The sequence below is a fragment of the Garra rufa genome, chromosome 5 (assembly GCF_049309525.1).
Source record: "Garra rufa chromosome 5, GarRuf1.0, whole genome shotgun sequence".
NCBI lineage: Eukaryota > Metazoa > Chordata > Actinopteri > Cypriniformes > Cyprinidae > Garra > Garra rufa.
The window spans coordinates 51,448,897-51,462,536 of NC_133365.1; the positions used below are offsets into that span (position 1 = coordinate 51,448,897).

The 13,640-nt window shown below is 32.3% G+C and overlaps 1 protein-coding gene and 1 long non-coding RNA gene across 3 annotated transcripts in view; one reads left to right on the forward strand and one right to left on the reverse strand.

Annotated features, from left to right (window-relative positions):
- LOC141335256 (uncharacterized) overlaps nt 1–13,640 on the forward strand; it is a 145,078-nt gene that overhangs the window by 72,042 nt on the left and 59,396 nt on the right. The window lies entirely within an intron of this gene.
- On the reverse strand, nt 9,628–11,870 carry LOC141334294 (uncharacterized). Its single transcript, XR_012355536.1, has 3 exons — nt 11,771–11,870; nt 10,360–10,404; nt 9,628–10,243 (listed from the first exon to the last, which is right to left on the reverse strand). It is a non-coding gene; the product is annotated as an uncharacterized lncRNA (long non-coding RNA).

Sequence of the window (13,640 nt, forward strand, 5' to 3'; positions counted from 1 at the left end):
AAGTATCAACTAGGGTTAGGTCACCTACCGTAAGTGTATCTGAGCACTATACTGTACTTTTAGGAGTGTTAATAATTAATTTTATTATTATTATTGTTATTATTATTATTATTATTATTATTATTATTATTATTATTATTATTATTATTATTATTATTATTATTATTGTCTTTAGATTTGTTCTTACATTTTGATGCCGTACATTATTATGACGCACTGCCCATGCAGTTTTTTTTTCTTTTTTCTTAAAAACTAATTGAAGTGAAAGGGAAGAAACCCATGTAGATTTGGCCTAATGTCCATAAATACTAGCCTAGTATTATATCCTAATATAGAAAATAATTTAGACAAATAAACAGAAGGCTCACTTTTCAAAACAATAAAGCTTAGCCTATATGACTGACAACGAATACAACAATTGTTAAGTATCAAAAGTGCTCCAGTGAGTTATGCAATTTTTTTCCACCTTTTTTTCTTTTTCTTTTTTTTTTAAGTGGAAAAGTAGTTCTTCTATTTCGGAGAAGTTCATTAAGTCTGTCTCTTAACAGCTTCCAGTCACGAACTGCGGGTTGAATCTCCGACCAACGATCAGTAAGTTTTTTTTTTTTTTCTTCATCTTTAAACAGCTCCGATTTACATCATTTTAGCCTGGAACTAGGCTTAAGTCTGTTCTGGGAAACCAAAGGGAAGTGTATTTTTTTTTTTTTCAGTTTTCTGAAAAGTAGCCGTTAATGAGGCATCAGAGTTAAGCGGCATGCAGTATAAAGAGCGAAATGTTTATGAATGGCAGAGTGGAGGTGGGGTGGGGTGTTGAATGCTGTCTGTTGCCTTGTTGTAATCAACATTTGGAGACTTGGGGGTGCTGGGGGCGGATTCCGACTGCATTCAGTTGCATTTCGAATTCAGCATTCAAATGCATGCCAGGGAGAAGGGGAAAGCTTTCCTCACACGCTCCACTTTTTTCAAAACATTAGTGTCCAACCTGACACGCGGGTCAGTGGATAAACAACCCGAACCCGACCGTTTTCAAATAACCCACCAGCAACTCGGACCGCAGAATAAAAAAAATAAATATTGTACCCGACCCGCCTCCTGACCCGTATGTTTAATACTAAAGTGATTAAGCTGTGGAGATGCAGTCTGAAATATCCCGACATCAGAAATCCATTGGTGTACAAGCTAAAAAATAAAATTAAAATAAAACAATGTGTCCTGTTGTAAAGTCGTTGCCGTATTGTTGTGTATGAAGTTCAGATGTTATTATTTTAAGAAATATATATGTTTTAGGATTCTCCTTATTTTTGTTTTAGACATCCATCAATTACGGTGAATAAAAAAAATTCCGCGCTGGTGGAAACAAGACTTTCGCTTCTACTTTTGAGACCGGTGTTCTGACGTTTTTCTAAAAAAAAAAAAATAAGAATTCAAAATTCAAAATGTATTGTCATAAAAACAGAAGGTGAATATAATTCAAAAATGTTAAGTATATGCTGATTAAAGAAAACATGAAGGATGCCGCTTAATATTTGGCTTTTACGTGAACTTTAAAGCTTATCCCTCATTCCATTTGTTTTCTTTGTTTTGTAATCTTTATATTATTTTCGTGAAATGTATTTTTGCTCAACATGCATTTCTCGTGGCCACGAGTTTAATGAATAAACCAACCTGTGTGACATTAGTAACCCAGAATTATTTGAGATATTTCGTTTTGAGTTAAGAAATTGTTTGCCTATATTAATTGTTATAGAAATTAATACAATATTAAATAATTATACAGGCGATGCTGTATATGCTAATGCTGTCTGTGCGCAATGTAGACAGCTTTCACAAGTGTTTACATGTATTACATGTTGGCCAACTTCAAATTAAATAGCCCTGCAAGAAACATTTCATGCATCCCACAATCTTGTCCATTGACTGACCTTCTTTTTTTCCCATTATATTTGTATTATTCGTTTGTATTCGTTATTTTTTCCTTCATTTTGATCTCGTTACATAACATTCTGAATGTAAATGATACTGTAAAGGTGCTATGACTGGGGTTTTTACTGGAATGCAGTTTAAAGGTTAAATTTAACATATATTGTATTTTATTTAGTCTAACTAATAGACAAATAACTGAAGAGTGAATCATTCACATAGTTTCATTTGGAAATAATTTATCGTCACACAGTAAAATAGGCCTACATTCCTTCTCTTAACTAAAGAATTGAACATATAAAATATGAATTGAACATATTTTATTTTGTTTAGTCTAATTAACAGACTAGACTATATAAATATTAAACTGTTTTACTGAGAAATGAATCATTCACGTAGTTTCATTTGTAAATGAAAACATCATGTATCGTCACACACGGGGATAAATACAATCAAAAAGTCAAAACGTAATTGGCATAATTGTCAGGCGTTAAAAATAAATAGCCCTAACCAGGTATTGAAATAATAATAACCTATAATAAGAATAAATAATAAGTGATTTAGAGCTATCTACTTTTTTCTTTATTGTGAATCGCTTAACCTAAATAACTTTATATATGCTATTTGGCATATATTTAGCAAATATTGTGAACTACAATTATGCCAATAAAGTTTTGACTTTATGATTGTATTAATGCCCGTGTGTGACCATACGATTTACAAATGGAACGTGAATGATTCACTCGACAATGAAACACTATATAGGTTATAATTAGACTAAAAATGAATATATGCCATATAGTATAATCAAAGCTTTCATGGCATGTCAGCATTTATCATTTAGATTCGGAATGTTAAGAGATCGAAATTAAGGGGGACATACTGAATATAAACGAATAATACATTTATTACAGAAAAAAAGGATCAATTAATGGATAAGACTTAAGGATGCATAAAATGTTTCTTGCAGGGCTATTTAATTTGAAGTACTTATATGTAATAAATTCTTGATAAACTTTTGAATGCTGTCTACATCGCGCACAGACATTCGCATATACAGCATTGCCTATTGTTAATATATAACTTAATATTGCATTAATTTCTATAACAATTAATAAAAACATTTCTTAACTCAAAATAAAAAATATTAATAAACCTATCTCTGATAATCCTGGGTTATGGTTACGCAGGTTTGTTTATGCATTAAACATAAGGATGTCATTACCTCGACAAAATAATCTTGTGGCCACGACATAATATGACATTCCCAGGAATTAATATCTCGTGGCAATGACAAAAAGTAATATGACGTTCCTACGAATTCATTTGTGTGGCCACGACAAACATAAGTGAACCGAAGGTGTCCCCTCCAGGTTACCGTACCTTTTAGTTTGCAGCAATGTTTTCAGCCTGCTCCAGTCCAGTGCGTTACATGACTGCCCCCTACTGATCATGTCTTTCCTATGTCATTGTATTTTCCGTGTTCCTTTGGAATACACCGGCGTCACGCGAGACCACTTTACTTCCCGCGCGCATTTTAAATGGCCAGATCTGTAATTGAGTTTTTTGGTTATACTTTGTTAAACTATCAACTTTGTCCCAGATGTTTCTACAACAATTCTTTGGGGGGAAAAATAGACAAATTAGTCAATGGGAAATTTAGTTTTCAACCCATTTACCTTCTGTAATTTGAGGTTGTTCTGAGAGAAAGAAGGTTCATGAAGAAGAAATGTAGAGCTGAACTTGATTTTATTAATTGGAAATCAGTTTGATTGTGAAATGAACATTATTGGTTGAAAATATGATGGAGCACAATAAAACTTGGTTCATGTATTGTAAACTGGAACATTGATAGATAAACGCAGTTGGACTTTGGCAAGCTAATACCATATTCAAGGACACTTGGGAGTTCGTGGTAGTGTTTTATTGAAGTATAAATTTTTTCTCAGATGTTTCATCTATTATTCCTTGGGAGCAATAAAAAGAAACAGATGTGTCAGTAAAGTTAATATTAAACTGAACCCATTTACCTTCTGTAATGTGGTGATGTTCTGAGAGAAAGGAAGTTCAGTAAGTACAGATTTGGGGCAGAACTTGATTTTATGGGCAACACTTACTGGTCAAAAAGTATAATGGAGCACAACAAGAAATGGTTATTTGGACTTTGCCATGCTCATATCTGATTTATGGAGACTTAATGGAGTTCTTGGTTCAACTTTGTCTCAGATGTTTCTACGACAATTGCTTGGGAGAAATAAAATAGATTCAAATTAGTCAGTCAATGGGAAATTTAGTTTGCAACCTATTTACCTTCTGTAATTTGATGTTGTTTTGAGAGAAAGGAAGCTCAGTGTGAACAAATGTAGGGCACAATCGATTTGATTTTAAAATATGGGTGTTGAAAAGCATGATGGAGCACAGTAAGACCTGGTTCTTTGGACTTTGCAGAGCTAATATCTTATTTAGAGATGTATTGGAGTTCTTGGTTATGCATGTTATTTCTGAGGTTTTTGTATCATAATATATAATCTTAAATCAAGAAACCTAAGCAAATGTCTTGACCTAAGCTCTCCATTTAATCTCATTGAAGTCAGGTTTTCAGCTGGTTGCTTGTAAAACCATGTTTAAAACCATGTTTAAAACCGTTTTGCGTTAATGTTTGCAATGATACACAATAAATTCATATAAAATAATATATGTGACCCTGGACCATAAAACCAGTCATAAGGTTAAATTTGACAAAACTGAGATTTATACATCATATGAAAGCTCAATAAATAAGCTTTCTATTGATGTATGGTTTGTTAGGATAGGACAATATTTGACTGAGATACATCTATTTGAAATCAGAAATCTGAGGATGCAAAAAAAGACTGAGAAAATCACCTTTAAAGTTGTCCAAATTAGGTTCTTAACAATGCATATTACAAATCAAAAATTACATTTTGATATGTTTACAGTTGGAATTTTACAAAAAATCTTCATGGAACATGAACTTTACTTAATTTCCTAATGATTTTTGGCATAAAAGAAAAATCAAAAATTTTGACCCATGCAATGTATTTTTGGCTATTGCTGCAAATATACCCCAGCGACTTAAGACTGGTTTTGTGGTCCAGGGTCACATATTTGGTTAGACAAAAAATAGTTAGATAAATAATATAGATATAATCCAGATATCAGAAAGAAAAGATTGGATCTGTTCATGACACCTAAAAAAAGAACATGATTTTTACTTAATATCCTAATGATTTTTTTTATCCATTTCGACCCATTCAATGTATTTTTGGCTATAGCTACAAATATACCCATGCTACTTAAGACCATTATTTGCAAAAACATTTTTTTTTTCAAGTACAGTGAGTTCAATTATATTATTATGTACATTTAAAATACCTAAATATTATTATTTTCTCATATACTTTAATATTTAACATCTTTATACTGATTTGTAAAAATGATATCATATATTGATACTTTTTAGATTGGATTTTGAAACGGATTACATTCAATTGCATCATTATTTGTATCAAAATTGCACAACTTTTTGCAATCGACTACTAAATAGTAATATCAAATCTTTCTTTTTCCTCTATTTCTGTGATTTCATAAAGCTCCACACTGGCCCATTTCTCCACTTGCTTCCACTTCCCCACAGATATACATAGACTCCATTTATTTCATATTTACAGTGCTCTCGCTGCATATTAATAAACAGGTTCAACTGTATGGCGGGCTGCTGCATTACTCCAATAAATACAATTGTGGAGTGACGGGGAAAAAAAACGAGCGACTCTTCCATTTAGGAGTCTATATGAGCGCTCCGGGCCCCTGGAGTCCATATACAGCAGCCTAATCAGATTCCAGAGGGGACGGAGCGCAGAATGAAACCTGCTCCTGCCTCTCATTGTCCAAAGCCTCAGGGAGAGAGATTTGTATGAGGTACCTGGTGACAGACTGCCTCATTTCAGCCCAGCTTCGCTTATGGCCAGACACGACATTCTTTCTCAGCCTCATCCCCGGCGCTTCACGTGCTGAATCGGAAATGTGTCATTTATCTAGAGTAGCTCCCGAAAGGGTAGAGTCACTTAAACCGACACTGAATGATGCTGTTTACAGATTGACTTGTGGCTGGTACATTGGAAACACATTCAGATATATGGGTTATCTTCGAGGGAAGCGCATTCCCATGGCTATATCAATATCATCTGAAGGCCTTGAAATGACAGGGGTTAAATGAAAGGATGAATGAAGCCTCTTTTCCAACAGTTTGACCACTTCAGCTTTGCATTTCAGTACAAATGTGTTGTCTTATTTACTAACCACTTGCTATCCGTTTCAAATGTAACCACTAAATGCGCTGGAAATGCATTTAAATGAAGCCATTGTCTTTCTTTTCTTGGCAAACACACTTATGTAAATCAGGCTTTATAGTATGTTATATCTGTGTATTGTAGAGTATTCATTTAAGCCAGCTCTGTTAATTTATGTTGTACTATTAGTGTTTGCAGAAAACAGGAACTTTTACTATGCATTTTGTGGTGATCTTGGTATTACTCTTGGGGTTAAAACTAAAGGTTCACAGCGATTCCATAGAAGAACCATTTTTGGTTCCACAAAGAGCCATCTCTTTCTACCTTTTTATATGCAGAAGGACCTTCTTTGACCACAAATAACCTTTTGTGAAACAGAAAGGTTCTTCGGATGTTCTTTTTGGAACCATTTAAACCAAAAAGGTTCTTCAATGGCATCATGAAGCACCCTTATTTTTAAGAGTGTAGCTCATCAAATGATATGAAAGAACTGTAATTGTGCATATATGCAGACATGCTTAGGAGCTTTGTATACACTAAAAAGTTCAAAAGTGGAGTACGATTTTTCTTAAAGTTATTTAAAGATAAAAAAATTATTTGAGTGTTTATATTAATTTTACCTGATCATATTTACATTATTATTTTCTATTAAACATATTAAATATCATATTCAACAGTTTACTTTAACACTTATTTTAACATTTCAGTATTTCGGCTTAGATATTTGTGAAAGAAATGAGTAAGGAGTCATTAAATTGTTTCAAATGGGACATTAAAGACATTTGTAATGTTTCAAAATATTCCTATTTCAAATAAATTATGTTCTTTGTAACTTTCTATTTCAATCCTTAAAACAAATTGGTCATGGTTTCAGCAAACATATTAAGCAGCACAACTGTTTTTGCCACTGATAATAATGAAAAATGTTATCTTAGAATATTCAAATGATTTCTGAAGGATCACGTGACACTAAAGACTGGAGAAATGCTGCTGAAAATTCAGCTTTGATCACAGGAATAAATTACATTTTAAAATATGTTCAAAAATAAAACCATGGAAGTCTGTTTCCGCCACTGAATAAAGAATTCAAAAGGTAATTTTGACTTTTTATCTCGCAATTCTGACATTTTCTTGCAATTGTGTGTTTACATTTTGCAATTTACTTTTTTCACAGAATTGTGAGATATAAACTCACATTTGCAAATTACAAAGCAATAATTGTGAGACAAACTCGCGATTCTGAGAAGTAAATTCACAATTCTGAGAAAAAACTTCAGAATTGTGAGATATAAACTTGCAATTCTGACTTTTTTCTCAGAATTGCGAGTTTATATCTCACAATTGTAATTCTTTTCTCAGAATTGTGACATTATTTAGCAATTCTGAATTCATAACATGCTATTTAGTTAAGACTATTCTGACTATTCTGACTATTCTTCACTATTCTGACTTAACTCACAATTGCATGTTATTAAGTCAGAATTGTAAAATATAAATTGTAGTCACAATTGTAACTTTTTTTATTTCACAATTCTGACTTAATAACATCCAATTGTGAGTTATAAAGTCAGAATAGTGAAATATAAACTCTCAATTACAAGAAAAAAAAAGACTATTTCTATATATGAGATAAAAAAAAATTATTATGAGATTAAAAAGTTGCAATTCCTTTTTTTATTCAGTGGCAGAAACAGGCTTCCATATTTTTTTTTAAGTGGAATAATATTTTACAATTTTACTGTTTTTTACTGGATTTTTAAATCAAATAAATGCAGTTTGGTGAGCATATAGGAGACTTTTTATTTATTTTTACTTTTATTTTATTAAATTGAAAAAGTCAGCACAAGCATTTAAAGGAAAATCATATAGCCTATTTAAATTCTGAAATGACTGCGTCAGAAACACACAAGTGAACGTTACGTGAATGTACAGGACCACGCGTTCACAATGAGTCAGACGAGTATCAGCGTCAGCTTTTGCGTACTTACGTATGTTTTCTAGTCTAAGGTCCATTAACAGAACCCCTGTAATGACGTAAACGTCTCTTTCTCTCTCCCTTTGTCCTTTCTCCATGTATGACTCAGTGGTCTGCATGTGATGTTTGTTGCCTTGGGGCAAAGATACGCTCAAGCCATGTCTGAGGGGAAGAGGAAGCCGTGGTGGAGAATGGTAAATGTCTGCTCTGCTCTCAGCTCGCTCACATATTCGCTCTCCTGACGGCACTCCTGCAGTGAAATATTAATCTGCATCAAATATTCAAAACCTAGTAAAAGTTTTAAACAAGTGATAATGAAGGTGAAGGGGAGAAAATGCCTTGTGAGGGAAAGTGGCAGGCCCTGTATGCCAGCGAGTGCTGGGCTGGAGTGTGTAATACATGTAAAACGGGGAAAGGAAGGCAAAAGCCATAGAGAAAGATCGACACAAGTACTGTGGTGAAGGGAATTTGAGCAAGAGATGGCAGCTCTGTTACAAAACCTAGTGAACAGCCAGTGGTTTCTTCTAAGATGGAATAAGTGAATTATTTGGAACGCAGCCTACAAGAAGTTAAACTGGCATAACAAGAGGGTTCATTTATTAAAACACTTTTCACAATAATTTAACTCAGGTAGTGCAATAATTGATTTATTAATATAATTATTGTTAGTATTGGTAGTAGTATTACAATAAAAATGGTGTGGGACTTAATTTAAAATCATATTCACTTAGAAGTTAAATTAAAAGTAAAATTGACAAATGATTACAAAAAGTAGTAACACAATGACTCAAATGTGAAATTTCAGGACTAAGTAAAATGAGAAGGGTCTGGCTGCAGACATGCACCTCCACTGTCAGACCTGCACTCTCAGACCTGCACTCTCAGTCACCCAAACTTCCTCTGCAGGTGACGTCACTTGCAATCGACACCTGCACACTACGGTACCTGCTACGTCACTTGCAATTGACACAAAAAAAACCGGAAATAAGTTTCCAGTCGTTCGTTCGCGTTGCCAAAGACGCTGTATTGAAGCGGTTATATAGTTTAAAGTACCCGTTGCCAGTAAAGACGCTGCTGTTAAATGGTTTAAAGTACTTTAGTAGTATAACCAGACAGAAACTTTGCCCCCAGTTATTTTTTGCTGCTTGTTTATCATAGGAGTATAATGTTGTACTTTATCATTCAAGTAGGCTACAACTATATTACATTACCAAACTATAACATTAACAAAAATTAAGCAGATGCTATTTTTAATTTTAGTTTTTTTTTTATTGTAAGCTAGTTACAAAGAGACAGACTATTTACTATTATTTGGAAAACTAGCAATAGTTTTATAAAAAAGTAATATAAAAATAAGTAAAAGCTTAAAACACTTCCATAACAAACAAAAACAGAACAGAAAGAATGCAAAGAGGCAAATTATGTATTTTCTTTTATTTCTGCAAAGAAGCACATTATGCTATTCCTTCCTTTTCAGTTTGACAGAATACTTTCAGATTCATAACATCAACTACATGTTCAAGGAAAAAGTCCATGTCCTTCATCGCAGTAAAGATAAAGCTGAAAGGTTCCAGAGCAACAAGTCTGTCCTCTGAAAATTCAGCCTTCTGTAATTTGTCCCTGGCCTCATCAACATCTTCATCCTCCATGCAGAGTACTTTGGGCAGCTGAACAGAACCAAGCAGCACACTTGGCTGTTCCAAACATATATATGTATACGTAGATACCCCATTGGCCCGCTCCAAGCACGTAGATGCGTCCGCCATATTACAGCGGTCCACTTGACGTCATTCACCATACTGTAGGTTTGCAGACCAACGGCTGTGAAGGACTGTTATATTTCGAATATTCAGTGATTACTATGGTGATTTACCTAGATCTATGGGTGAATGACGTCAAGTGGACCGCAGCAAAATGGCGGACGGCTTATGTATAAAGGCCCATAGAAACAGTCGCTAATGAGGCATCTACATATATATCAACGGTTCCAAACACCACTTGCTGGCTTTATTTAAATCTCCCATCAGTTGATTCTCTAAAATAACACAAAGAACAAGAGAGATACAAATGTAAGATACCAAAAACATTAATTCAGTATTGTGCAAAAAAGAAACAATTACTTGTGACCAGTCCTGTAATAAAATAATGTACCTCTTGTGATGATTCCATCAGTACACCTATACTTGCATCCTCTGCCTAAGAGCAGGATAGAAGAAACCAGTTATACACACACATACATATATTTATAATATATAAAATGTCACTCAAATGAAGTAATCTGAATTGAGAAGAGTAGGAGCAGAACAAAACATCAAATGTGGTGCTTTACAATGTTTCATACTACCTGTTTTGCTAATAAAAACACCACATTTAATTGTCTCATTCTACTTATAATATCAGTAACACAACAATCACTTCCACTAAACTATACAGTAGTTTACGTGTAAGCTATATAATTAACTTACGAAAGCATATATACCATTCTGTTCAGTAGTTTAGCTTACTTTAGCTGTATTTAAGTCAGTGACGGAGTGGTTGACTAATTAGGCTATACAGCTTAGGGCTGCACGATTTCAGCAAAAATCATAATCACGATTATTTTGGTCAATATTGTAATCACGATTATTTAAACGATTATGACAGGGTCCAAAACTTTCTATAGTAATTAATTTAAATACAGCGAAAAAGATACCAAAAAATAAAATAAAAATAACAGTGCTTAAAAAAATACTGAATACTTTTATGCAAGTCTAAAGTAGTCTAACAATACTACAGAAATTAAATGTAATTATTTAAATGTAAAATAAAACAGCATCTTCACTGTAATAGTTAAACATGCTTTGTTTCTTATTAAAACTACAAACGTCCTTCATTCAAAAGCAGTGAGTGATTTTTCTTTTTGTATTTTTAAGTTTTATTCATATTAAACACAGACAGCAGAAGGAATCTTATGTGTTGCGCTTAACCACACGGACACAATATACTGTTACACACGTATTTTTATTCTCAACTGTTTATGGTCATTTAAGACATAACTGACAAGCGTTTACATGAATAATCAACAAGCGCCTCATTTTCAAATATTTTTGCGTGTATTTGACCGTTTAGGCGCGCACCTGGGTTAAAATATAACTTTACAAGTCCATGTTCGGCTCCGTCTTTGAGCGCATTCAAAAAACACCGCAACTTTTCCTACGCGCTATTAAAAACATAACATCAAAGAAACATGAATAAATCAAGCATGTCCCGTTTTATGAAGGTCACGTTACATGATTTTGCTGTTTTGCATGTGAAATTAGGCTTTTATGGAAGAGCGAAAGCGCACCACTGGAAAGGGGGTGGAGTGGGGAACAATAATCGTTTCATCTCGATTACTGCATTTTCATGATCGTTTGAAGCAGAAATCGAAATCGAATTTCGATTAATTGCACAGCCCTAGCTAATGCAACTTTTTAAACACAACCAGTGAGCAGCGAACACGTTGGCAAACATAATTTTGTATATCAGAATACAATCTAATAAAACGTATAATAAACACACACAGATACACATATGTACTTACAGCAATGATTCTTGAAAGAATTCAGAAGTTATTCTCAATCCAACACGTCCCACTAGCACTACACGCAGATTGCAAATAGCGCAGGTACCGTAGACTGCAGGTGTCGATTGCAAGTGACGTCACCTGCAGAGGAAGTTTGGGTGACTGAGAGTGCAGGTCTGACAGTGGAGGTGCATGTCTGCAGCCAGACCCTATTGAGTAAAATAGCATTATTTAATAAAATGTAAGGTATTTCAGCACTTATTTTCATTTAGTTTTGTTTGATGTAATCTGAAAACCGAAACGAAATGAAAACTATAGACATATACAAACAAATAAATGAATAAATAAAAATGACAAAAGCACAACAAAATTTAAAAGGATAAAACTTTAAGTATAGGCAAAATAAAAACAGAAAATGTAATATTAAAAAAAAGTTTTTTTTAAAAGGTAAAAAAGTAAATAGTATTTTCTTGTGAAATGCAGTCAAAGAACCGTTGTTTTATTTACAAATAATAATAAAAAAATCTTATGGTGGAGTATTATTATTAATATTTAGAATTATTTTATTTCTGCAACATTTCTTGTTTTTATTTAGTTTAGTTTGATGTAAACTGAAAGTGAAATAAAAATAAATGAAAACTATTTAGACATTAAAAATAAAAAATAAAAATGACAAAAGCGCAAAACAAAACCAAACTAACTTTAACTTAACTTTCAGTACATTTAGAAATGAAAGCAGAAACTTTTGCTGAAAATTTAGCTTTGATTACAGGAATAAATTACATTTTATAATTTGTTTAAAAAGAAATCCATGCAAGCCTGTTTCAGCCACTGAATAAAAAAAATTAAAAAGGTAATTTTGGCATTTTATCTCATAATTCAGACACTTTTTCTATACAACTTGCAATGCTGACTTCGTCTCTGAGAATTGTGATATAAACTCTCAGTTGCAAATTATAAAGTAATTGCAAGAAAATTCGGAGAAAAAATGTCAGTATTGTGAGATGTAAACTCGCAATTCTGAGAACATATCAGTATTTTATTTTATTTATTTATTTTCAAAATTGGACCTCTTCACAAATCTGTGTGAGAATTGCGAGATATAAACTCACAATTACAAGAAAAAATAATTATATATATATTTTTTTTTTATAGACTATTTCTCACAATTTTGACTTTTCTAAAGCAAAATTATTGACTCACAACATAAGTTTCTATTTCAAAAATCTGTGAAAAACAGGCAAAATTGCGAGACTAACTGTAACCTAACTTTCAGTACAGTTAAAATAAAAGGATAACACTGTTATTATTATTATTATTATTATTATTATTATTATTATTATTATTATTATTATTATTATTATTATTATTATTAATTTAGGAGTTATTATAGTTAACTAAAATCATAAAATACTTTGAAATAAAATCAACTTTAACTGAAATAAAATCAACATAACTTATTTTATTTTGGCTCTTATTTTCATTTTGTTTAGTTTGCTGTACTAAAAAATATTTATATCTAAAATAACTAAAACCAGAACTGAAATAAAAATGAAAGAAAATGATATAGACATATACAAACTTCAATAAAATGACAAAAGCATAACAAAATTAGTAAAATTTAAATACAGTTAAAATAAAAACCGTTAAAATTTTAGAAATACATAAAGAAATACAAATAAATATTTTAAAAACTCTAATAGTATATGCAAGTGACACTAAAATAACACTGTTATTGTAACCAAAACTATAAAATACTTTGAAATAAAATATACAAAACATATCCAAGGTAATATTTCTTATTTCCATTTAGTTTTTTTTTTTTTTTTTTGGTGTACTAATAAATATCTAAAAAGTGCAATAAAAATGAATGAAAACCATATAAAAA